The sequence below is a fragment of the Pseudophryne corroboree genome, unplaced genomic scaffold (genome assembly GCF_028390025.1).
Source record: "Pseudophryne corroboree isolate aPseCor3 unplaced genomic scaffold, aPseCor3.hap2 scaffold_481, whole genome shotgun sequence".
In the NCBI taxonomy this organism is placed as follows: domain Eukaryota; kingdom Metazoa; phylum Chordata; class Amphibia; order Anura; family Myobatrachidae; genus Pseudophryne; species Pseudophryne corroboree.
The window spans coordinates 339,997-363,364 of record NW_026970093.1 but is presented as its reverse complement, the minus strand read 5'-3'; the positions used below and the strand labels follow the sequence as shown (position 1 = coordinate 363,364).

Here is a 23,368-nt window from a genome sequence, read left to right as displayed (position 1 = left end):
TGAGGCAGCACAAGGGAACTCTCATCTGGGGACAACAACTGCAGGGAGAACACATATTTTCAGAAGAACATGGGAGGGCAGAAGGCTGCCTAATACTGAAGCACCCCCAAACAACAAACCAAATGCAACAACTAGTGCAAGCATTCCTGGGGGAAGTTCTGCAGAAGACGGATTTGCATACGGTGATGTCATCCAAGCAGTGGGTCAAAGTTGGCTTCAACCCTCATCTGCATTTGAAAAGAGAAAAGGGGCGTGCAGGGCATGGCGGCCTTTTGCGGTGCTTGGATAACCCCTAGTTCGCATTAAACACCTCCACCCTCCTTTGGTGTGGGGCTCATGTTGGCCATGCCCCATCCCCTGAAGCATTCAAGCTGATTTCTTGCAGCAGCTGGGCACTGTAACAGCTCCAGAGCTGCTCTGTAAGGCAAGTAAAAGGGTGTGGGCCCTGCAGCACTACCTGTAGTTTGCATTGTGCATTGGAAGGCACAAAGTAAGCAGACGGGAGGAGAAGTCAGGATAGTGCACAAGGGTATAGAAGGGAGCGGTTGAAGAAAAGAGAAGTGGAAACAGACAGCAAACTAGGCTGGAGAGAGACCTGAGACAAAGAGATCTGAATTATACGAGAGCCGACCAGGGGAAACACAAATTATGCAGTCAAGTTTCCCACATTTGGGGAAATCGCAGGGGCAGCACTCCCAGAGTGCAATGGGTGAGCCTTGCCCTGGGAGAAGCACCTTCATGATCATAGTATCTCACCTGGCAGGTAAGTAGGAGTTGGGCTAGAGCTGGGGAGGGTCGCTGTTCGGGCACCCCCCTGTCAAGTGAAAGAGATCCAACTGAGGCAGCACAAGGGAACTCTCGAAAGAAGAACAAGGCTAGAGGAAGATCTGAGACAAAGAAATCTGACTTTTACCAGAGCTGACCAGAGGAAAGCACAAACACAGTCCCCCACTACCACAAATAATGCAGTCGAGTTTCCCACATTTGGGAAAATCACAGGGGTCAGTATACCCAGAATGCAATGAATGAACCTCACCCTGGGAGAACAATCTTCATGACCATGGTATCTCCTATGCAAAATAAGTATGATTTGGGATAGGGCTGGTGAGGGCAGCTGCTCAGGCACATCTCTGTCAAGTAAAGGAGATTCAACTGAGGCAGCACAAGTGAACTCTCATCTGGGGACAACAACTGCAGGGAGACCACATCTTTTCAGATGAACATGGGAGGGCGGAAGGCTGCCTAATACTGAAGCACCATCAAATATCAAACCATATGCAACAACTAGTACAAGCACTCCTGGGGGAAGGTCTGCAGCAGACGGATTTGCATACGGTGATGTTATCCAAGCAGTGGGCCAAAGTTGACTGGAACCCTCATCTGCATATGAAAAGAGAAAAGGGGCATGCAGGGCATGGCGGCCTTTTGCAGTGCTTGGATGACCCCTAGTTCGCATTAAACACCTCCCCCCTCCTTTGGTGTGGGGCTCATGTTGGCCATGCCCCATCCCCTGAAGCATTCAAGCTGATTTCTTGCAGCAGCTGGGCACTGTAACAGCTCCAGAGCTGCTCTGTAAGGCAAGTAAAAGGGTGTGGGCCCTGCAGCACTACCTGTAGTTTGCATTGTGCATTGGAAGGCACAAAGTAAGCAGACGTGAGGAGAAGTCAGGATAGTGCACAAGGGTATAGAAGGGAGCGGCTGAAGAAAAGAGAAGTGGAAACAGACAGCAAACTAGGCTGGAGAGAGACCTGAGACAAATAGATCTGAATTATACGAGAGCCGACCAGGGGAAACACAAATTATGCAGTCAAGTTTCCCACATTTGGGGAAATCGCAGGGGCAGCACACCCAGAGTGCAATGGGTGAGCCTTGCCCTGGGAGAAGCACCTTCATGATCATAGTATCTCACCTGGCAGGTAAGTAGGAGTTGGGCTAGAGCTGGGGAGGGTCGCTGCTCGGGTACCCCCCTGTCAAGTGAAGGAGATCCAACTGAGGCAGCACAATGGAACTCTCGAAAGAAGAACAAGGCTAGAGGAAAATCTGAGACAAAGAAATCTGACTTTTACCAGAGCTGACCAGAGGAAAGCACAAACACAGTCCCCCACTACCACAAATAATGCAGTCAAGTTTCCCACATTTGGGGAAATCACAGGGGTCAGCATACCCAAAATGCAATGAATGAACCTCACCCTGGGAGAACAATCTTCATGACCATGGTATCTCCTATGCAAAATAAGTATGATTTGGAATAGGGCTGGGGAGGGCCGCTGCTCATGCACATCTCTGTCAAGTAAAGGAGATTCAACTGAGGCAGCACAAGGGAACTCTCATCTGGGGACAACAACTGCAGGGAGAACACATATTTTCAGATGAACATGGGAGGGCAGAAGGCTGCCTAATACTGAAGCACCCCCAAACAACAAACCAAATGCAACAACTAGTGCAAGCATTCCTGGGGGAAGTTCTGCAGAAGACGGATTTGCATACGGTGATGTCATCCAAGCAGTGGGTCAAAGTTGGCTTCAACCCTCATCTGCATATGAAAAGAGAAAAGGGGCGTGCAGGGCATGGCGGCCTTTTGTGGTGCTTGGATGACCCCTAGTTCGCATTAAACACCTCCACCCTCCTTTGGTGTGGGGCTCATGTTGGCCATGCCCCATCCCCTGAAGCATTCAAGCTGATTTCTTGCAGCAGCTGGGCACTGTAACAGCTCCAGAGCTGCTCTGTAAGGCAAGTAAAAGGGTGTGGGCCCTGCAGCACTACCTGTAGTTTGCATTGTGCATTGGAAGGCACAAAGTAAGCAGACGGGAGGAGAAGTCAGGATAGTGCACAAGGGTATAGAAGGGAGCGGTTGAAGAAAAGAGAAGTGGAAACAGACAGCAAACTAGGCTGGAGAGAGACCTGAGACAAAGAGATCTGAATTATACGAGAGCCGACCAGGGGAAACACAAATTATGCAGTCAAGTTTCCCACATTTGGGGAAATCGCAGGGGCAGCACACCCAGAGTGCAATGGGTGAGCCTTGCCCTGGGAGAAGCACCTTCATGATCATAGTATCTCACCTGGCAGGTAAGTAGGAGTTGGGCTAGAGCTGGGGAGGGTCGCTGTTCGGGCACCCCCCTGTCAAGTGAAAGAGATCCAACTGAGGCAGCACAAGGGAACTCTCGAAAGAAGAACAAGGCTAGAGGAAGATCTGAGACAAAGAAATCTGACTTTTACCAGAGCTGACCAGAGGAAAGCACAAACACAGTCCCCCACTACCACAAATAATGCAGTCGAGTTTCCCACATTTGGGAAAATCACAGGGGTCAGCATACCCAGAATGCAATGAATGAACCTCACCCTGGGAGAACAATCTTCATGACCATGGTATCTCCTATGCAAAATAAGTATGATTTGGGATAGGGCTGGTGAGGGCCGCTGCTCAGGCACATCTCTGTCAAGTAAAGGAGATTCAACTGAGGCAGCACAAGGGAACTCTCATCTGGGGACAACAACTGCAGGGAGACCACATCTTTTCAGATGAACATGGGAGGGCGGAAGGCTGCCTAATACTGAAGCACCATCAAATATCAAACCATATGCAACAACTAGTACAAGCACTCCTTGGGGAAGGTCTGCAGCAGACGGATTTGCATACGGTGATGTTATCCAAGCAGTGGGCCAAAGTTGACTGGAACCCTCATCTGCATATGAAAAGAGAAAAGGGGCATGCAGGGCATGGCGGCCTTTTGCAGTGCTTGGATGACCCCTAGTTCGCATTAAACACCCCCACCCTCCTTTGGTGTGGGGCTCATGTTGGCCATGCCCCATCCCCTGAAGCATTCAAGCTGATTTCTTGCAGCAGCTGGGCACTGTAACAGCTCCAGAGCTGTTCTGTAAGGCAAGTAAAAGGGTGTGGGCCCTGCAGCACCACCTGTTGTTCGCATTGTGCGTTGGAAGGCACAAATTAAGCAGACGGGAGGAGAAGTCAGGATAGTGCGCAAGGGCATACTTTTCTCTTAGTCCGGGGGCAAGGCTTCAAAATGGGGTCTGCAATGGAGGAGACACAGGGGGCGTGGTCACAGCAGCTTTTCTCTACAGCCTGCACCAGCAGGAGCCTACACCATTTTTTATGATCACGCTGAACTGCAGTGCGACTGCATGGTCAAGAAGGGAGGCGTCATGCTGGGTGGCCATGCCCTGTCACTGTGCAGGAGCCAGCACAGCTCACACACTAGTCCCCGGGTGCAGCCCCCAACCCCCGGGACACCCGGAGCAACAAAATGTAGATTCAGGCCACCAGGCCACGCCCCTACCTATGAAACCATGCCTCCTTTTTACCATTGCGCTGTTTATCTGCGCGCACTGCATTACAATCTCCCTCGCTACCTTTCTGGGTGTCACCAGTGATAGTGACACCTCTGCCATGCTTGTAGCAGCTGGTCCTAAGATCTACGCCTCAAGCCCTGAGTGTTTGCCCTTGTGACTTGTTGATCATCATAGCGAAGCAGATGCTTACAGAAAACTGCAGGGGCTTAGATTGAAAATAAAAAAATTGATGGGTATAAGGTAGAGAGGAGCGGGTTCGGTTCTCCGAGAACCGAATTCCCCACGAACTCCACGTGGTTTACACTGGTCCGAGGCAGGCTCGGTTGTTCCCGCCTGACTCGGAAAACCTGAACAAGGGAAAATGTCATCATCCCGCTGTCGGATTCTTGCGAGATTCGGATTCCATATAAAGAGCTGCGCGTTGCTGCCATTTTTACTCGTGCATTGAAGAGAGAGCGGAGAGGACGTGGCTATGTTCTCTCAGTGGAAATCTCAATATCAGTGCTCAGTATCAGTGGTTACTTATTGCTGCTCAGTAATACTAGTAGTGTGTCTCTCCTGCTCAGTGTCAGTTCTCAGTAGTATCCTCATCAGTGCTCAGTATCACTGCTCATTGTCTTGTGCTGCATTGTGGTGCTCAGCATACTACAGTACATTACTAATAGTCCAGTGCTGCATCTTGCTGCTCAGTGTCAGTTCTAGTATCCTCATCAGTGCTCACTATCACTGCTCATTGCATTGTGGTGTTCTGTATACTACAGTAACATAGTAATATAGTATATATAGAGGAGCGGGTTCGGTTCTCCGAGAACCGAATTCCCGACGAACTCCACGTGGTTTACACTGGTCCGTGGCAGGCTCGGTTGTTCCCGCCTGACTATGAAAACCTGAACAAGGGAAAATGTCATCATCCCGCTGTCAGATTCTCGCGAGATTCGGATTCCATATAAAGAGCTGCGCGTTGCCGCCATTTTTACTCGTGCATTGAAGAGAGAGCGGAGAGGACGTGGCTATGTTCTCTCAGTGGAAATCTCAATATCAGTGCCCAGTATCAGTGGTTACTTATTGCTGCTCAGTAATACTAGTAGTGTGTCTCTCCTGCTCAGTGTCAGTTCTCAGTAGTATCCTCATCAGTGCTCAGTATCACTGCTCATTGTCTTGTGCTGCATTGTGGTGCTCAGCATACAACAGTACATTACTAATAGTCCAGTGCTGCATCTTGCTGCTCATGTTGGCTATGCCCCAGCCCCTGAAGCATTCAAGCTGATTTCTTGCAGCAGCTGGGCACTGTAACAGCTCCAGAGCTGCTCTGTAAGGCAAGTAAAAGGGTGTTGGCCCTGCAGCACTACCTGTAGTTTGCATTGTGCGTTGGAAGGCACAAAGTAAGCAGACAGGAGAAGTCAGGAGAGTGCACAAGGGCATAGAAGGCAGGGGCTCAAGAAAAGAGAAGTGGAAACAGACAGCAAACTAGGCTGGAGAGAGACCTGAGACAAAGAGATCTGAATTATACGAGTAGCCGACCAGAGGAAACACAAATTATGCAGTCAAGTGTCCCACATTTGGGGAAATCGTAGGAGCAGCACACCCAGAGTGCAATGGGTGAGCCTTGCCCTGGTAGAAGCACCTTCCTGATCATAGTATCTCACTTGGCAGGTAAGTAGGAGTTGGGCTTGAGCTGGGGAGGGTCGCTGCTCGGGCACCCCCCTGTCAAGTGAAGGAGATCCAACTGAGGCAGCACAAGGAAACTCTCAAAAAAAGAACAAGGCTAGAGGAAGATCTGAGACAAAGAAATCTGACTTTTACCAGAGCTGACCAGAGGAAAGCACAAACACAGTCCCCCACTACCACAAATAATGCAGTCGAGTTTCCCACATTTGGGGAAATCACAGGGGTCAGCATACCCAGAATGCAATGAATGAACCTCACCCTGGGAGAACAATCTTCATGACCATGGTATCTCCTATGCAAAATAAGTATGATTTGGGATAGGGCTGGGGAGGGCCGCTGCTCAGGCACATCTCTTTCAAGTAAAGGAGATTCAACTGAGGCAGCACAAGGGAACTCTCATCTGGGGACAACAACTGCAGGGAGAACACATATTTTCAGATGAACATGGGAGAGCTGAAGGCTGCCTAATACTGAAGCACCCCAAACAACAAACCAAATGCAACAACTAGTACAAGCATTCCTGGGGGAAGGTCTGCAGAAGACGGATTTGCATACGGTGATGTCATCCAAGCAGTGGGCCAAAGTTGGCTGGAACCCTCATCTGCATATGAAAAGAGAAAAGGGGTATGCAGGGCATGGCGGCCTTTTGCGGCGCTTGGATGACCCTTAGTTCGCATTAAACACCTCCACCCTCCGTCGGTGTGGGGCTCATGTTGGCTATGCCCCAGCCCCTGAAGCATTCAAGCTGATTTCTTGCAGCAGCTGGGCACTGTAACAGCTCCAGAGCTGCTCTGAAAGGCAAGTAAAAGGGTGTGGGCCCTGCAGCACTACCTGTAGTTTGCATTGTGCGTTGGAAGGCACAAAGTAAGCAGACAGGAGAAGTCAGGAGAGTGCACAAGGGCATAGAAGGCAGCGGCTCAAGAAAAGAGAAGTGGAAACAGACAGCAAACTAGGCTGGAGAGAGACCTGAGACAAAGAGATCTGAATTATACGAGTAGCCGACTAGAGGAAACACAAATTATGCAGTCAAGTGTCCCACATTTGGGGAAATCGTAGGAGCAGCACACCCAGAGTGCAATGGGTGAGCCTTGCCCTGGGAGAAGCACCTTCCTGATCATAGTATCTCACCTGGCAGGTAAGTAGGAGTTGGGCTAGAGATGGGGAGGGTCGCTGCTCGGGCACCCCCCTGTCAAGTGAAGGAGATCCAACTGAGGCAGCACAAGGAAACTCTCGAAAAAAGAACAAGGCTAGAGGAAGATCTGAGACAAAGAAATCTGTCTTTTACCAGAGCTGACCAGAGGAAAGCACAAACACAGTCCCCCACTACCACAATTAATGCAGTCGAGTTTCCCACATTTGGGGAAATCACAGGGGTCAGCATACCCAGAATGCAATGAATGAACCTCACCCTGGGAGAACAATCTTCATGACCATGGAAACTTCTATGCAAAATAAGTATGATTTGGGATAGGGCTGGGGAGGGCCGCTGCTCATGCACATCTCTGTCAAGTAAAGGAGATTCAACTGAGGCAGCACAAGGGAACTCTCATCTGGGGACAACAACTGCAGGGAGAACACATATTTTCAGATGAACATGGGAGGGCAGAAGGCTGCCTAATACTGAAGCACCCCCAAACAACAAACCAAATGTAACAACTAGTAAAAGCATTCCTGGGAGAAGGTCTGCAGAAGACGGATTTGCATACGGTGATGTCATCCAAGCAGTGGGCCAAAGTTGGCTGGAACCCTCATCTGCATATGAAAAGAGAAAAGGGTTATGCAGGGCATGGCGGCCTTTTGCGGTGCTTGGATGACCCCTAGTTCGCATTAAATACCTCCACCCTCCTTCGGTGTGGGGCTCATGTTGGCTATGCCCCAGCCCCTGAAGCATTCAAGCTGATTTCTTGCAGCAGCTGGGCACTGTAACAGCTCCAGAGCTGCTCTGTACGGCAAGTAAAAGGGTGTGGGCCCTGCAGCACTACCTGTAGTTCGCATTGTGCGTTGGAAGGCACAAAGTAAGCAGACGGGAGAAGTCAGGATAGTGCGCAAGGGCATAGAAGGGAGCGGCTCAAGAAAACAGAAGTGGAAACAGACAGCAAACTAGGCTGGAGAGAGACCTGAGACAAAGAGATCTGAATTATACGAGAGCCGACCAGGGGAAACACAAATTATGCAGTCAAGTTTCCCACATTTGGGGAAATCGCAGGAGCAGCACACCCAGAGTGCAATGGGTGAGCCTTGCCCTGGGAGAAGCACCTTCATGATCATAGTATCTCACCTGGCAGGTATGTAGGAGTTGGGCTAGAGCTGGGGAGGGTCGCTGCTCGGGTACCCCCCTGTCAAGTGAAGGAGGTCAAACTGAGGCAGCACAATGGAACTCTCGAAAGAAGAACAAGGCTAGAGGAAGATCTGAGACAAAGAAATCTGACTTTTACCAGAGCTGACCAGAGGAAAACACAAACACAGTCCCCCACTACCACAAATAATGCAGTTGAGTTTCCCACATTTGGGGAAATCACAGGGGTCAGCATACCCAGAATGCAATGAATGAACCTCACCCTGGGAGAACAATCTTTATGACCATGGTATCTCCTATGCAAAATAAGTATGATTTGAGATAGGGCTGGGGAGGGCCGCTGCTCAGGCACATCTCTGTCAAGTAAAGGAGATTCAACTGAGGCAGCACAAGGGAACTCTCATCTGGGGACAACAACTGCCGGGAGAACACATATTTTCAGATGAACATGGGAGGGCAGAAGGCTGCCTAATACTGAAGCACGCCCAAACAACAAACCAAATGCAACAACTAGTACAAGCATTCCTGGGAGAAGGTCTGCAGAAGACGGATTTGCATACGGTGATGTCATCCAAGCAGTGGGCCAAAGTTGGCTGGAACCCTCATCTGCATATGTTGAAGATACAATTTGTGAATTGCATTTAACACTATCTCCCTTTCCTGGGGAGAAGATGGTAGGGCCGATTTGAAAAACCGGCGAGGAGGCACCTCTTCGAATTTCAGCTTGTAACCCTGAGAAACAATTTCTATTGCCTAGGGATCCACCTGCGAATGAACCCAGATGTGGCTGAAAACTCGAAGACGTGCCCCCAACTGGGCGGACTCCTTTAGCGGAGCCCCAGCGTCATGCGGTGGATTTTGTAGAGGCCGGGGAGGACTTCTGTTCCTGGGAACTAGCTGTGTTGTGCAGCTTCTTCCCTCTGCCCTTACCTCTGGCAAGAAAGGACGCACCTCGTACTTTCTTGTTTCTCTGTGATCGAAAGGACTGTATTTGATAATGTGGTGCTTTCTTAGGCTGTGAGGGAATATAAGGCAAAAAATTTGATTTACCAGCTGTAGCTGTGGAGACTAGGTCCGAGAGACCTTCCCCAAACAATTCCTCACCCCTGTAAGGTAAAACCTCCATATGCCTTTTTGAGTCGGCATCACCTGTCCATTGCCGGGTCCATAGGACTCGTCTAGCAGAAATCGACATAGCGTTTATTCTAGAACCCAGTAGACTAATGTCACTTTGAGCATCTCTCATATATAGGACAGCATCTTTTATATGCCCTATGGTCAATAACATAGCATCCTTATCTAGGGTCTCAATCTCTGCTGATAAGGTATCTGTCCATGCTGCCACCGCGCTACAACCCCGGCCGACGCAATTGCCGGTCTGAGTAAGGTACCAGAATGTGTGTAAATGGACTTTAGGGTAACCTCCTGCTTGCGGTCAGCAGGGTCCCTGATGGTAGCCGTATCCTGGGATGGCAGCGCTACCTTTTTGGATAAGCGTGTCAATGCTTTATCCACCCTAGGGGAGGATTCCCACCGTATCCTGTCCATTGGCGGGAAAGGATACGCCATAAGAATCCTTTTGGGAATCTGCAGCTTTTTGTCTGGAGATTCCCAAGCTTTTTCACATAATTCGTTCAACTCATGTGAGGAGGGAAAGGTTATCTCAGGTTTCTTTCCCTTATACATGTGTACCCTCGTGTCAGGGACAGGGGACTCTGTGATGTGCAAAACATCTTTTATTGCAATAATCATATATCGAATACATTTAGCCAATTTTGGCTGTAACTTTGCATCATCGTAGTCGACACTGGAGTCAGAATCTGTGTCGGTATCTGTGTCAACTATTTGGGATAGTGGGCGCTTTTGAGACCCCGAAGGTCCCTGCGACATAGGGACAGGCATGGGTTGACTCCCTGACTGTTCCCTAGCTTCAGCTTTGTCTAATCTCTTGTGTAATAAGTTTACATTAGCACTTAAAACATTCCACATATCCATCCAGTCAGGTGTCGGCGTTGTCGATGGAGACACCACATTAATTTGCTCCTGCTCCTCTCTAGGAGAGCCTTCTACCTCAGACATGTCGACACACGTGTACCGACACACCATACACTCAGGGAATCCTCTTATCTGAGGACAGTTCCCCAACAAGGCCCTTTGGAGAGACAGAGAGAGAGAGTATGCCAGCACACACCCCAGCGCTATATGACCCAGGAAAAAAACACAATAATTTTATGTTTACCCAGTAGCGCTGTATTTCCATATATATATGCGCCTAATTATGTGCCCCCCTCTTCTTTAAGACCCTCTTTCTACCGTGGTATAAGCAGGGGAGAGTCCGTGGAGCTTCCCCTCAGCGGTGCTGTGGAGAAAATGGCGCTGGTGAGTGCTGAGGGAGAAGCCCCACCCCCTCAGCGACGGGCTTCTGTCCCGCTCAAATATAGTAAAAAAATGGCGGGGGCTCTTATATATATATATACAGTGCCTAGCTGCATATATATTTATTTTGCCAAAGAGAGGTCTATATTGCTGCCCAGGGCGTCCCCCCTGCGCCCTTCACCCTTACACTGACTGCCGTGTGTGAGGTGTATTGGAGCAATGGAGCACAGCTTTACTGCTGTGCGTTACCTCAGTGAAGATCATGAAGTCTTCCGCCGCCTCTGAAGTCTTCTTTTCTTCTCATACTCACCCGGCTTCTATCTTCCGGCTCTGCGAGGGGGACGGCGGCGCGGCTCTGGGACGGACGGCGAGGGTGAGACCTGCGTACCGATCCCTCTGGAGCTAATGCTGTACAGTAGCCTAAGAAGCAGAGCCTATCAACTCACAGAAGTAGGTGTGCATCTCTCCCCTCCGCCCCTCGATGCAGGGAGTCTGTTGCCAGCAGGCTCCCTGAAAATAAAAAAATCTAACAAATATACTTTCTGTCAGGAAACTCAGGAGAGCTCCCTGAAAAGCACCCAGTCTCCTCTGGGCACAGTAGTAAACTGAGGTCTGGAGGAGGGGCATAGAGGGAGGAGCCAGTGCACACCCAGATCTAAAGTCTTTCTTAAAGTGCCCATGTCTCCTGCGGAGCCCGTCTATCCCCCATGGTCCTTACGGAATCCCCAGCATCCTCTAGGACGTAAGAGAAAAATTATGCTGGCAGAAAAATCCAATTGAGTGATTAAACAGCTCCAGAGCTGCTCTGTAAGGCAAGTAAAAGGGTGTGGGCCCTGCAGCACTACCTGTAGTTTGCATTGTGCATTGGAAGCCTAGTTTGCTGTCTGTTTCCACTTCTTTTTTCTTGAGCCCCTCCCGTCTATACCCTTGTGCACTATCCTGACTTCTCCTCCCGTCTGCTTACTTTGTGCCTTCCAATGCACAATGCAAACTACAGGTAGTGCTGCAGGGCCCACACCCTTTTACTTGCCTTACAGAGCAGCTCTTGAGCTGTTACAGTGCCCAGCTGCTGCAAGAAATCAGCGTGAATGCTTCAGGGGCTGGGGCATGGCCAACATGAGCCCCACACCGAAGGAGGGTGGGGGTGTTTAATGCGAACTAGGGGTCTCGCACAATGCGAACTACAGGTATTGCTGCAGGGCCCACACCCTTTTACTTGCCTTACAGAGCAGCTCTGGAGCTGTTACAGTGCCCAGCTGCGGCAAGAAATCAGCTTGAATCCTTCAGGGGCTGGGGCATAGCCAACATGAGCCCCACACCGACGGAGGGTGGAGGTGTTTAATGCGAACTAGGGGTCATCCAAGTGCCGCAAAAGGCCGCCATGCCCTGCACACCCCTTTTCTCTTTTCATATGCAGACGAGGGTTGAAGCCAACTTTGACCCACTGCTTGGATGACATCGCCATATGCAAATCCATCTGCTGCAGGCCTTCCCCCAGGAATGCTTGCACTAGTTGTTGCATTTGGTTTGTTGTTTGGGGGTGTTTCAGTATTAGGCAGCCTTCTGCCCTCCCATGTTCATCTGAAAATATGTGTTCTCCCTGCAGTTGTTGTCCCCAGATGAGAGTTCCCTTGTGCTGCCTCAGTTGAATCTCCTTTACTTGACAGAGATGTGCCTGAGCAGCGGCCCTCCCCAGCCCTATCCCAAATCATACTTATTTTGCATAGGAGATACCATGGTCATGAAGACTGTTCTCCCAGGGTGCGGTTCATTCATTGCATTCTGGGTATGCTGACCTCTGTGATTTCCCCAAATGTGGGAAACTCGACTGCATTATTTAATGCGAACTAGGGGTCATCCAAGCACCGCAAAAGGCCGCCATGCCCTGCATACCCCTTTTCTCTTTTCATAAGCAGACGAGGTTTGAAGCCAACTTTGACCCAATGCTTGGATGACATCACTTGCTGCCTTTCCAATGAAGCAAGTTTAATTTAATAATAGGTGAAAAACCATCCCTACAAAGGTGTTAATCAGATACTTGGCTTTGTGGACACTTTTCAGAGCACAAATTTGTTAGCATAAAAATAAAGCCAGAAAATGAAGAGCTGTTTAATCACTCAATTGGATTTTTCTGCCAGCATATTTCTTTTTCTCTGCAACCCACTGCTAAATTGTGCTTCCTAGCTGTTTTTATAAAATCACTGAATCAAATCTAACTCTGATTACATCAGAGAAGGCCAGGTACCCTACACCATAACAGGGGGTTTGAAATTTTGACTTGTCTACTTAAAGATCACCAAAATCTGATAACAAGGTCAATTAAGTCCCTGGGTGGGATTGAACCACCAACCTTTTGATTAATAGCCTTACACACTAACTGATTGCACCACAGCGACACTTTGCAAAAGTACATACTGACAAAGGCTAATAAGCATTCATCTAGAACGATTCCTAGAAACATTTTAAAAAGTCAATAATGTGGAGAGTTTTTGTAAGATGTTTCTTCCATCAACCAATGAAGAAACACATTGGTACTTTCCCATGATGAGTGAGTGCTTCAGGATCTTTTGCACTTACATGTGCAGCAGAGTACTGTAATGGAAGCATGCTGGGTCCATAACCCAGAGGTAGGCATATTGAAACTATCCTCTGCTATATGCATTTTTTTTTGTTAATTAAAGTAATCCAAAACTGGGATTGATATTTTTGCTCTTTTATTTTTACTTAAAGTACAATAACTTTTACCATTTTAATTTGTTTTAATAGTATATTGACAGTATTGTTTTCTTTCAAAAATCCAATTAATTTTCTTTACCCGATTATTAAAATGGTAATTGACAAAAACAAACTACATTGTCACCAGAAGAGCAATACAAAATGTACAAGTGATATATTAAAATCATCTTTCCAGCTTGAATTTCAATGATGCATTGGGGCAACGATTTTGTGAGAAACATCTTCACCCTTAAATAAAGATTTTCTTAATTCCTTACCTGTGTGCTAATTAGATATCACCTTGTTTTCACATTAAACAGACTTCCACATGAGAAAACAGCAAAGATGCAGTGGCGTTAATGTTTCCTGGTGTCAACCTGTATTATTTCCGTAGATATTGAAATGAGGATGCATCTTGCTGCCTTTCCAATGAAGCAAGTTTAATTTAGTAATAGGTGAAAAACCATCCCTACAAAGATGTTAATCAGATACTTGGCTTTGTGGACACTTTTCAGAGAACAAATTTGTAATCATAAAAATAAAGCCAGAAAATGAAGAGCTGTTTAATCACTCAATTGGATTTTTCTGCCAGCATTTTTCTTTTTCTCTGCAACCCACTGCTAAATTGTGCTTCCTAGCTGTTTTTTTATAAAATCACTTAATCAAATCTAACTCTGATTACATCAGAGAAGGCCAGGTACCCTATACCATAAGAGGGGGTTTGCAATTTTGACTTGTCTACTTAAATATCACCAAAATGTGATCACAAGGTCAATTACGTCCCTGGGTGGGATTGAACCACCAACCTTTTGATAAATAGCTGAACACACTAACCGATTGCGCCACAGAGACACTTTGCAAAAAGCACATACTGACAAAGACTAATAAGCATTCATCTAGAACGTTTCCTAGAAAAACTTTAAAAAGTCAATAATCTGGAGAGTTTTTGTAAGATGTTTCACCAGCAACCAATGAAGAAACACATTAGTACTTTCGCATGATGAGTGAGTGCTTCAGGATCTCTTGCACTTACATGTGCAGCAGAGTACTGCAATGGAAGCATGCTGGGCCCATAACCCAGAGGTAGGCAGATTGAAACTATCCTTTGCTATATGCATTTTTTTTTTGTTCATTAAAGTAATCCAAAACTGGGATTGATATTTTAGCTTTTATTTTTACTTAAAGTACAATAACTTTTACCATTTTAATTTGTTTTAATAGTATATTGACAGTATTGTTTTCTTTCAAAAATCCAATTAATTTTCTTTATCCGATTATTAAAATGGTAATTGACAAAAACAAACTACATTGTCACCAGAAGAGCAATACAAAATGTACAAGTGATATATTAAAATCATCTTTCCAGCTTGAATTTCAATGATGCATTGGGGCAACGATTTTGTGAGAAACATCTTCACCCTTAAATAAAGATTTTCTTAATTCCTTACCTGTGTGCTAATTAGATATCACCTTGTTTTCACATTAAACAGACTTCCACATGAGAAAGCAGCAAGGATGCAGTGGCGTTAATGTTTCCTGGTGTCAACCTGTATTATTTCAGTAGATATTGAAATGAGGATGCATCTTGCTGCCTTTCCAATGAAGCAAGTTTAATTTAGTAATAGGTGAAAAACCATCCCTACAAATATGTTAATCAGATACTTGGCTTTGTGGACACTTTTCAGAGAACAAATTCGTTAGCATAAAAATAAAGCCAGAAAATGAAGAGCTGTTTAATCACTCAATTGGATTTTTCTGCCAGCATATTTCTTTTTCTCTGCAACCCACTGCTAAATTGTGCTTCCTAGCTGTTTTTTTTATAAAATCACTGATTCAAATCTAACTCTGATTACATCAGAGTAGGCCAGGTACCCTACACCATAAGAAGGGGGTTTGAAATTTTGACTTGTCTACTTAAAGATCACCAAAATCTGATAACAAGGTCAATTACATCCCTGGGTGGGATTGAACCACCAACCCTTTGATTAATAACCAAACACACTAACAGATTGCGCCACAGAGACACTTTACAAACGTACATACTGACAAAGGCTAATAAGCATTCATCTAGAACGTTTCCTAGAAAAACTTTAAAAAGTCAATAATCTGGAGAGTTTTTGTAAGATGTTTCTTCCATCAACCAACGAAGAAACACATTGGTACTTTCCCATGATGAGTGAGTGCTTCAGGATCTCTTGCACTTACATGTGCAGCAGAGTACTGCAATGGAAAAATGCTGGGCCCATAACCCAGAGGTAGGCAGATTGAAACTATCCTCTGCTATATGCATTTTTTTTGTTAATTAAAGTAATCCAAAACTGGGATTGATATTTTTGCTCTTTTATTTTTACTTAAAGTACAATAACTTTTACCATTTTAATTTGTTTTAATAGTATATTGACAGTATTGTTTTCTTTCAAAAATCCACTTAATTTTCTTTACCCTATTATTAAAATGGTAATTGACAAAAACAAACTACATTGTCACCAGAAGAGCAATACAAAATGTACAAGTGATATATTAAAATCATCTTTCCAGCTTGAATTTCAATGATGCATTGGGGCAACGATTTTGTGAGAAACACCTTCACCCTTAAATAAAGATTTTCTTAATTCCTTACCTGTGTGCTAATTAGATATCACCTTGTTTTCACATTAAACAGACTTCCACATGCGAAAGCAGCAAGGATGCAGTGGCGTTAATGTTTCCTGGTGTCAACCTGTATTATTTCAGTAGACATTGAAATGAGGATGCATCTTGCTGCCTTTCCAATGAAGCAAGTTTAATTTAGTAATAGGTGAAAAACCATCCCTACAAAGGTGTTAATCAGAGACTTGGCTTTGTGGACACTTTTCAGAGAACAAATTTGTTAGCATAAAAATAAAGCCAGAAAATGAAGAGCTGTTTAATCACTCAATTGGATTTTTTTGCCAGCATATTTCTTTTTCTCTGCAACCCACTGCTAAATTGTGCTTCCTAGCTGTTTTTATAAAATCACTGAATCAAATCTAACTCTGATTACATCAGAGAAGGCCAGGTACCCTACACCATAACAGGGGGTTTGAAATTTTGACTTGTCTACTTAAAGATCACCAAAATCTGATAACAAGGTCAATTACGTCCCTGGGTGGGATTGAACCACCAACCTTTTGGTTAATAACCATACACACTAACTGATTGCGCCACAGCGACACTTTGCAAAAAGCACATACTGACAAAGACTAATAAGCATTCATCTAGAACGTTTCCTAGAAAAACTTTAAAAAGTCAATAATCTGGAGAGTTTTTGTAAGATGTTTCTTCCAGCAACCAATGAAGAAACACATTAGTACTTTCGCATGATGAGTGAGTGCTTCAGGATCTCTTGCACTTACATGTGCAGCAGAGTACTGCAATGGAAGCATGCTGGGCCCATAACCCAGAGGTAGGCAGATTGAAACTATCCTTTGCTATATGAATTTTTTTTTTTGTTCATTAAAGTAATCCAAAACTGGGATTGATATTTTCGCTTTTATTTTTACTTAAAGTACAATAACTTTTACCATTTTAATTTGTTTTAATAGTATATTGACAGTATTGTTTTCTTTCAAAAATCCACTTAATTTTCTTTACCCTATTATTAAAATGGTAATTGACAAAAACAAACTACATTGTCACCATAAGAGCAATACAAAATGTACAAGTGATATATTAAAATCATCTTTCCAGCTTGAATTTCAATGATGCATTGGGGCAACGATTTTGTGAGAAACATCTTCACCCTTAAATAAAGATTTTCTTAATTCCTTACCTGTGTGCTAATTAGATATCACCTTGTTTTCACATTAAACAGACTTCCACATGAGAAAGCAGCAAGGATGCAGTGGCGTTAATGTTTCCTGGCGTCAACCTGTATTATTTCAGTAGATATTGAAATGAGGATACATCTTGCTGCCTTTCCAATGAAGCAAGTTTAATTTAGTAATAGGTGAAAAACCATCCCTACAAATATGTTAATCAGATACTTGGCTTTGTGGACACTTTTCAGAGAACAAATTAGTTAGCATAAAAATAAAGCCAGAAAATGAAGAGCTGTTTAAACACTCAATTGGATTTTTGTGCCAGCATATTTCTTTTTCTCTGCAACCCACTGCCAAATTGTGCTTCCTAGCTGTTTTTATAAAATCACTGAATCAAATCTAACTCTGATTACATCAGAGAAGGCCAGGTACCCTACACCATAACAGGGGGTTTGAAATTTTGACTTGTCTACTTAAAGATCACCAAAATCTGATAACAAGGTCAATTAAATCCCTGGGTGGGATTGAACAACCAACCTTTTGGTTAATAGCCTTACACACTAACTGATTGCGCCACAGCTACACTTAGCAAAAGTACATACTGACAAAGGCTAATAAGCATTCATCTAGAACGATTCCTAGAAACATTTTAAAAAGTCAATAATGTGGAGAGTTTTTGTAAGATGTTTCTTCCATCAACCAATGAAGAAACACATTGGTACTTTCCCATGATAAGTGAGTGCTTCAGGACCTCTTGCACTTACATGTGCAGCAGAGTACTGTAATGGAAGCATGCTGGGTCCATAACCCAGAGGTAGGCAAATTGAAACTATCCTCTGCTATATGCATTTTTTTTTGTTAATTAAAGTAATCCAAAACTGGGATTGATATTTTTGCTCTTTTATTTTTACTTAAAGTACAATAACTTTTACCATTTTAATTTGTTTTAATAGTATATTGACAGTATTGTTTTCTTTCAAAAATCCACTTAATTTTCTTTACCCGATTATTAAAATGGTAATTGACAAAAACAAACTACATTGTCACCAGAAGAGCAATACAAAATGTACAAGTGATATATTAAAATCATCTTTCCAGCTTGAATTTCAATGATGCATTGGGGCAACGATTTTGTGAGAAACATCTTCACCCTTAAATAAAGATTTTCTTAATTCCTTACCTGTGTGCTAATTAGATATCACCTTGTTTTCACATTAAACAGACTTCCACATGCGAAAGCAGCAAGGATGCAGTGGCGTTAATGTTTCCTGGTGTCAACCTGTATTATTTCAGTAGACATTGAAATGAAGATGCATCTTGCTGCCTTTCCAATGAAGCAAGTTTAATTTAGTAATAGGTGAAAAACCATCCCTACAAAGGTGTTAATCAGAGACTTGTCTTTGTGGACACTTTTCAGAGAACAAATTTGTTAGTATAAAAATAAAGCCAGAAAATGAAGAGCTGTTTAATCACTCAATTGGATTTTTCTGCCAGCATATTTCTTTTTCTCTGCAACCCACTGCTAAATTGTTCTTCCTAGCTGTTTTTATAAAATCACTGAATCAAATCTAACTCTGATTACATTAGAGAAGGCCAGGTACCCTACACCATAACAGGGGGTTTGAAATTTTGACTTGTCTACTTAAAGATCACCAAAATCTGATAACAAGGTCAATTAAGTCCCTGGGTGGGATTGAACCACCAACCTTTTGGTTAATAGCCTTACACACTAACTGATTGCGCCAAAACAACACTTTGCAAAAGAACATACTGACAAAGGCTAATAAGCATTCATCTAGAACGATTCCTAGAAACATTTTAAAAAGTCAATAATGTGGAGAGTTTTTGTAAGATGTTTCTTCCATCAACCAATGAAGAAACACATTGGTACTTTCCCATGATAAGTGAGTGCTTCAGGACCTCTTGCACTTACATGTGCAACAGAGTACTGTAATGGAAGCATGCTGGGTCCATAACCCAGAGGTAGGCAGATTGAAACTATCCTCTGCTATATGCATTTTTTTTTGTTAATTAAAGTAATCCAAAACTGGGATTGATATTTTTGCTCTTTTATTTTTACTTAAAGTACAATAACTTTTACCATTTTAATTTGTTTTAATAGTATATTGACAGTATTGTTTTCTTTCAAAAATCCAATTAATTTTCTTTACCCGATTATTAAAATGGTAATTGACAAAAACAAACTACATTGTCACCAGAAGAGCAATACAAAATGTACAAGTGATATATTAAAATCATCTTTCCAGCTTGAATTTCAATGATGCATTGGGGCAACGATTTTGTGAGAAACATCTTCACCCTTAAATAAAGATTTTCTTAATTCCTTACCTGTGTGCTAATTAGATATCACCTTGTTTTCACATTAAACAGACTTCCACATGCGAAAGCAGCAAGGATGCAGTGGCGTTAATGTTTCCTGGTGTCAACCTGTATTATTTCAGTAGACATTGAAATGAGGATGCATCTTGCTGCCTTTCCAATGAAGCAAGTTTAATTTAGTAATAGGTGAAAAACCATCCCTACAAAGGTGTTAATCAGAGACTTGGCTTTGTGGACACTTTTCAGAGAACAAATTTGTTAGTATAAAAATAAAGCCAGAAAATGAAGAGCTGTTTAATCACTCAATTGGATTTTTCTGCCAGCATATTTCTTTTTCTCTGCAACCCACTGCTAAATTGTGCTTCCTAGCTGTTTTTATAAAATCACTGAATCAAATCTAAACATCAGAGAAGGCCAGGTACCCTACACCATAACAGTGGGTTTGAAATTTTGACTTGTCTACTTAAAGATCACCAAAATCTGATAACAAGGTCAATTAAGTCCCTGGGTGGGATTGAACCACCAACCTTTTGGTTAATAGCCTTACACACTAACTGATTGCGCCACAGCGACACTTTGCAAAAGTAGTTACTGACAAAGGCTAATAAGCATTCATCTAGAATGATTCCTAGAAACATTTTAAAAAGTCAATAATGTGGAGAGTTTTTGTAAGATGTTTCTTCCATCAACCAATGAAGAAACACATTGGTACTTTCCCATGATGAGTGAGTGCTTCAGGATCTCTTGCACTTACATGTGCAGCAGAGTACTGTAATGGAAGCATGCTGGGTCCATAACCCAGAGGTAGGCAGATTGAAACTATCCTCTGCTATATGCATTTTTTTTGTTAATTAAAGTAATCCAAAACTGGGATTGATATTTTTGCTCTTTTATTTTTACTTAAAGTACAATAACTTTTACCATTTTAATTTGTTTTAATAGTATTGTTTTCTTTCAAAAATCCTATTAATTTTCTTTACCCGATTATTAAAATGGTAATTGACAAAAACAAACTACATTGTCACCAGAAGAGCAATACAAAATGTACAAGTGATATATTAAAATCATCTTTCCAGCTTGAATTTCAATGATGCATTGGGGCAACGATTTTGTGAGAAACATCTTCACCCTTAAATAAAGATGTTCTTAATTCCTTACCTGTGTGCTAATTAGATATCACCTTGTTTTCACATTAAACAGACTTCCACATGAGAAAACAGCAAAGATGCAGTGGCGTTAATGTTTCCTGGTGTCAACCTGTATTATTTCCGTAGATATTGAAATGAGGATGCATCTTGCTGCCTTTCCAATGAAGCAAGTTTAATTTAGTAATAGGTGAAAAACCATCCCTACAAAGATGTTAATCAGATACTTGGCTTTGTGGACACTTTTCAGAGAACAAATTTGTTATCATAAAAATAAAGCCAGAAAATGAAGAGCTGTTTAATCACTCAATTGGATTTTTCTGCCAGCATTTTTCTTTTTCTCTGCAACCCACTGCTAAATTGTGCTTCCTAGCTGTTTTTTTTATAAAATCACTTAATCAAATCTAACTCTGATTACATCAGAGAAGGCCAGGTACCCTACACCATAAGAGGGGGTTTGCAATTTTGACTTGTCTACTTAAATATTACCATAATCTGATCACAAGGTCAATTACGTCCCTGGATGGGATTGAACCACCAACCTTTTGATTAATAGCTGAACACACTAACCGATCGCGCCACAGAGACACTTTGCGAAAAGTACATACTGACAAAGACTAATAAGCATTTATCTAGAACGTTTCCTAGAAAAACTTTAAAAAGTCAATAATCTGGAGAGTTTTTGTAAGATGTTTCTTCCAGCAACCAATGAAGAAACACATTGTTACTTTCGCATGATGAGTGAGTGCTTCAGGATCTCTTGCACTTACATGTGCAGCAGAGTACTGCAATGGAAGCATGCTGGGCCCATAACCCAGAGGTAGGCAGATTGAAACTATCCTTTGCTATATGCATTTTTTTTTTGTTCATTAAAATAATCCAAAACTGGGATTGATATTTTAGCTTTTTTTTTTACTTAAAGTACAATAACTTTTACCATTTTAATTTGTTTTAATAGTATATTGACAGTATTGTTTTCTTTCAAAAATCCAATTAATTTTCTTTACCCGATTATTAAAATGGTAATTGACAAAAACAAACTACAGTGTCACCAGAAGAGCAATACAAAATGTACAAGTGATATATTAAAATCATCTTTCCAGCTTGAATTTCAATGATGCATTGGGGCAACGATTTTGTGAGAAACATCTTCACCCTTAAATAAAGATTTTCTTAATTCCTTACCTGTGTGCTAATTAGATATCACCTTGTTTTCACATTAAACAGACTTCCACATGAGAAAGCAGCAAGGATGCAGTGGCGTTAATGTTTCCGGGTGTCAACCTGTATTATTTCAGTAGATATTGAAATGAGGATGCATCTTGCTGCCTTTCCAATGAAGCAAGTTTAATTTAGTAATAGGTGAAAAACCATCCCTACAAATATGTTAATCAGATACTTGGCTTTGTGGACACTTTTCAGAGAACAAATTCGTTAGCATAAAAATAAAGCCAGAAAATGAAGAGCTGTTTAATCACTCAATTGGATTTTTCTGCCAGCATATTTCTTTTTCTCTGCAACCCACTGCTAAATTGTGCTTCCTAGCTGTTTTTTTTATAAAATCACTGATTCAAATCTAACTCTGATTACATCAGAGTAGGCCAGGTACCCTACACCATAAGAAGGGGGTTTGAAATTTTGACTTGTCTACTTAAAGATCACCAAAATCTGATAACAAGGTCAATTACATCCCTGGGTGGGATTGAACCACCAACCCTTTGATTAATAACCAAACACACTAACAGATTGCGCCACAGAGACACTTTACAAACGTACATACTGACAAAGGCTAATAAGCATTCATCTAGAACGTTTCCTAGAAAAACTTTAAAAAGTCAATAATCTGGAGAGTTTTTGTAAGATGTTTCTTCCATCAACCAACGAAGAAACACATTGGTACTTTCCCATGATGAGTGAGTGCTTCAGGATCTCTTGCACTTACATGTGCAGCAGAGTACTGCAATGGAAAAATGCTGGGCCCATAACCCAGAGGTAGGCAGATTGAAACTATCCTCTGCTATATGCATTTTTTTTTGTTAATTAAAGTAATCCAAAACTGGGATTGATATTTTTGCTCTTTTATTTTTACTTAAAGTACAATAACTTTTACCATTTTAATTTGTTTTAATAGTATATTGACAGTATTGTTTTCTTTCAAAAATCCACTTAATTTTCTTTACCCTATTATTAAAATGGTAATTGACACAAACAAACTACATTGTCACCAGAAGAGCAATACAAAATGTACAAGTGATATATTAAAATCATCTTTCCAGCTTGAATTTCAATGATGCATTGGGGCAACGATTTTGTGAGAAACACCTTCACCCTTAAATAAAGATTTTCTTAATTCCTTACCTGTGTGCTAATTAGATATCACCTTGTTTTCACATTAAACAGACTTCCACATGCGAAAGCAGCAAGGATGCAGTGGCGTTAATGTTTCCTGGTGTCAACCTGTATTATTTCAGTAGACATTGAAATGAGGATGCATCTTGCTGCCTTTCCAATGAAGCAAGTTTAATTTAGTAATAGGTGAAAAACCATCCCTACAAAGGTGTTAATCAGAGACTTGGCTTTGTGGACACTTTTCAGAGCACAAATTTGTTAGCATAAAAATAAAGCCAGAAAATGAAGAGCTGTTTAATCACTCAATTGGATTTTTTTGCCAGCATATTTCTTTTTCTCTGCAACCCACTGCTAAATTGTGCTTCCTAGCTGTTTTTATAAAATCACTG

General features: G+C 42.8%; 12 non-coding genes and 1 pseudogene across 12 annotated transcripts; 1 reads left to right on the top strand and 12 right to left on the bottom strand.

The window, feature by feature from the left end:
• Positions 1-608: 608 nt before the first annotated feature.
• On the bottom strand, positions 609-771 carry LOC135029027 (U1 spliceosomal RNA). Its single transcript, XR_010225242.1, has one exon. It is a non-coding gene; the product is annotated as a U1 spliceosomal RNA (small nuclear RNA).
• A 152-nt stretch (positions 772-923) lies between these two features.
• LOC135028870 (U1 spliceosomal RNA) lies at positions 924-1,087 on the bottom strand. Its single transcript, XR_010225096.1, has one exon. It is a non-coding gene; the product is annotated as a U1 spliceosomal RNA (small nuclear RNA).
• Positions 1,088-1,761: 674 nt separating this feature from the next.
• Positions 1,762-1,924, bottom strand: LOC135028970 (U1 spliceosomal RNA). Its single transcript, XR_010225193.1, has one exon. It is a non-coding gene; the product is annotated as a U1 spliceosomal RNA (small nuclear RNA).
• A 152-nt stretch (positions 1,925-2,076) lies between these two features.
• LOC135028822 (U1 spliceosomal RNA) lies at positions 2,077-2,240 on the bottom strand. The gene has a single exon (XR_010225050.1). It is a non-coding gene; the product is annotated as a U1 spliceosomal RNA (small nuclear RNA).
• A 674-nt stretch (positions 2,241-2,914) lies between these two features.
• Positions 2,915-3,077, bottom strand: LOC135028954 (U1 spliceosomal RNA). Its single transcript, XR_010225177.1, has one exon. It is a non-coding gene; the product is annotated as a U1 spliceosomal RNA (small nuclear RNA).
• A 152-nt stretch (positions 3,078-3,229) lies between these two features.
• LOC135029052 (U1 spliceosomal RNA) lies at positions 3,230-3,393 on the bottom strand. Its single transcript, XR_010225262.1, has one exon. It is a non-coding gene; the product is annotated as a U1 spliceosomal RNA (small nuclear RNA).
• A 2,415-nt stretch (positions 3,394-5,808) lies between these two features.
• On the bottom strand, positions 5,809-5,972 carry LOC135029122 (U1 spliceosomal RNA). The gene has a single exon (XR_010225305.1). It is a non-coding gene; the product is annotated as a U1 spliceosomal RNA (small nuclear RNA).
• Positions 5,973-6,124: 152 nt separating this feature from the next.
• LOC135028904 (U1 spliceosomal RNA) lies at positions 6,125-6,288 on the bottom strand. Its single transcript, XR_010225129.1, has one exon. It is a non-coding gene; the product is annotated as a U1 spliceosomal RNA (small nuclear RNA).
• Positions 6,289-6,958: 670 nt separating this feature from the next.
• On the bottom strand, positions 6,959-7,122 carry LOC135029062 (U1 spliceosomal RNA). The gene has a single exon (XR_010225272.1). It is a non-coding gene; the product is annotated as a U1 spliceosomal RNA (small nuclear RNA).
• A 152-nt stretch (positions 7,123-7,274) lies between these two features.
• Positions 7,275-7,438, bottom strand: LOC135028926 (U1 spliceosomal RNA). The gene has a single exon (XR_010225151.1). It is a non-coding gene; the product is annotated as a U1 spliceosomal RNA (small nuclear RNA).
• Positions 7,439-8,109: 671 nt separating this feature from the next.
• On the bottom strand, positions 8,110-8,272 carry LOC135029040 (U1 spliceosomal RNA). Its single transcript, XR_010225254.1, has one exon. It is a non-coding gene; the product is annotated as a U1 spliceosomal RNA (small nuclear RNA).
• A 152-nt stretch (positions 8,273-8,424) lies between these two features.
• Positions 8,425-8,588, bottom strand: LOC135028835 (U1 spliceosomal RNA). The gene has a single exon (XR_010225062.1). It is a non-coding gene; the product is annotated as a U1 spliceosomal RNA (small nuclear RNA).
• Positions 8,589-12,361: 3,773 nt separating this feature from the next.
• Positions 12,362-12,540, top strand: LOC135029143 (U1 spliceosomal RNA; annotated as a pseudogene).
• Positions 12,541-23,368: the final 10,828 nt, after the last annotated feature.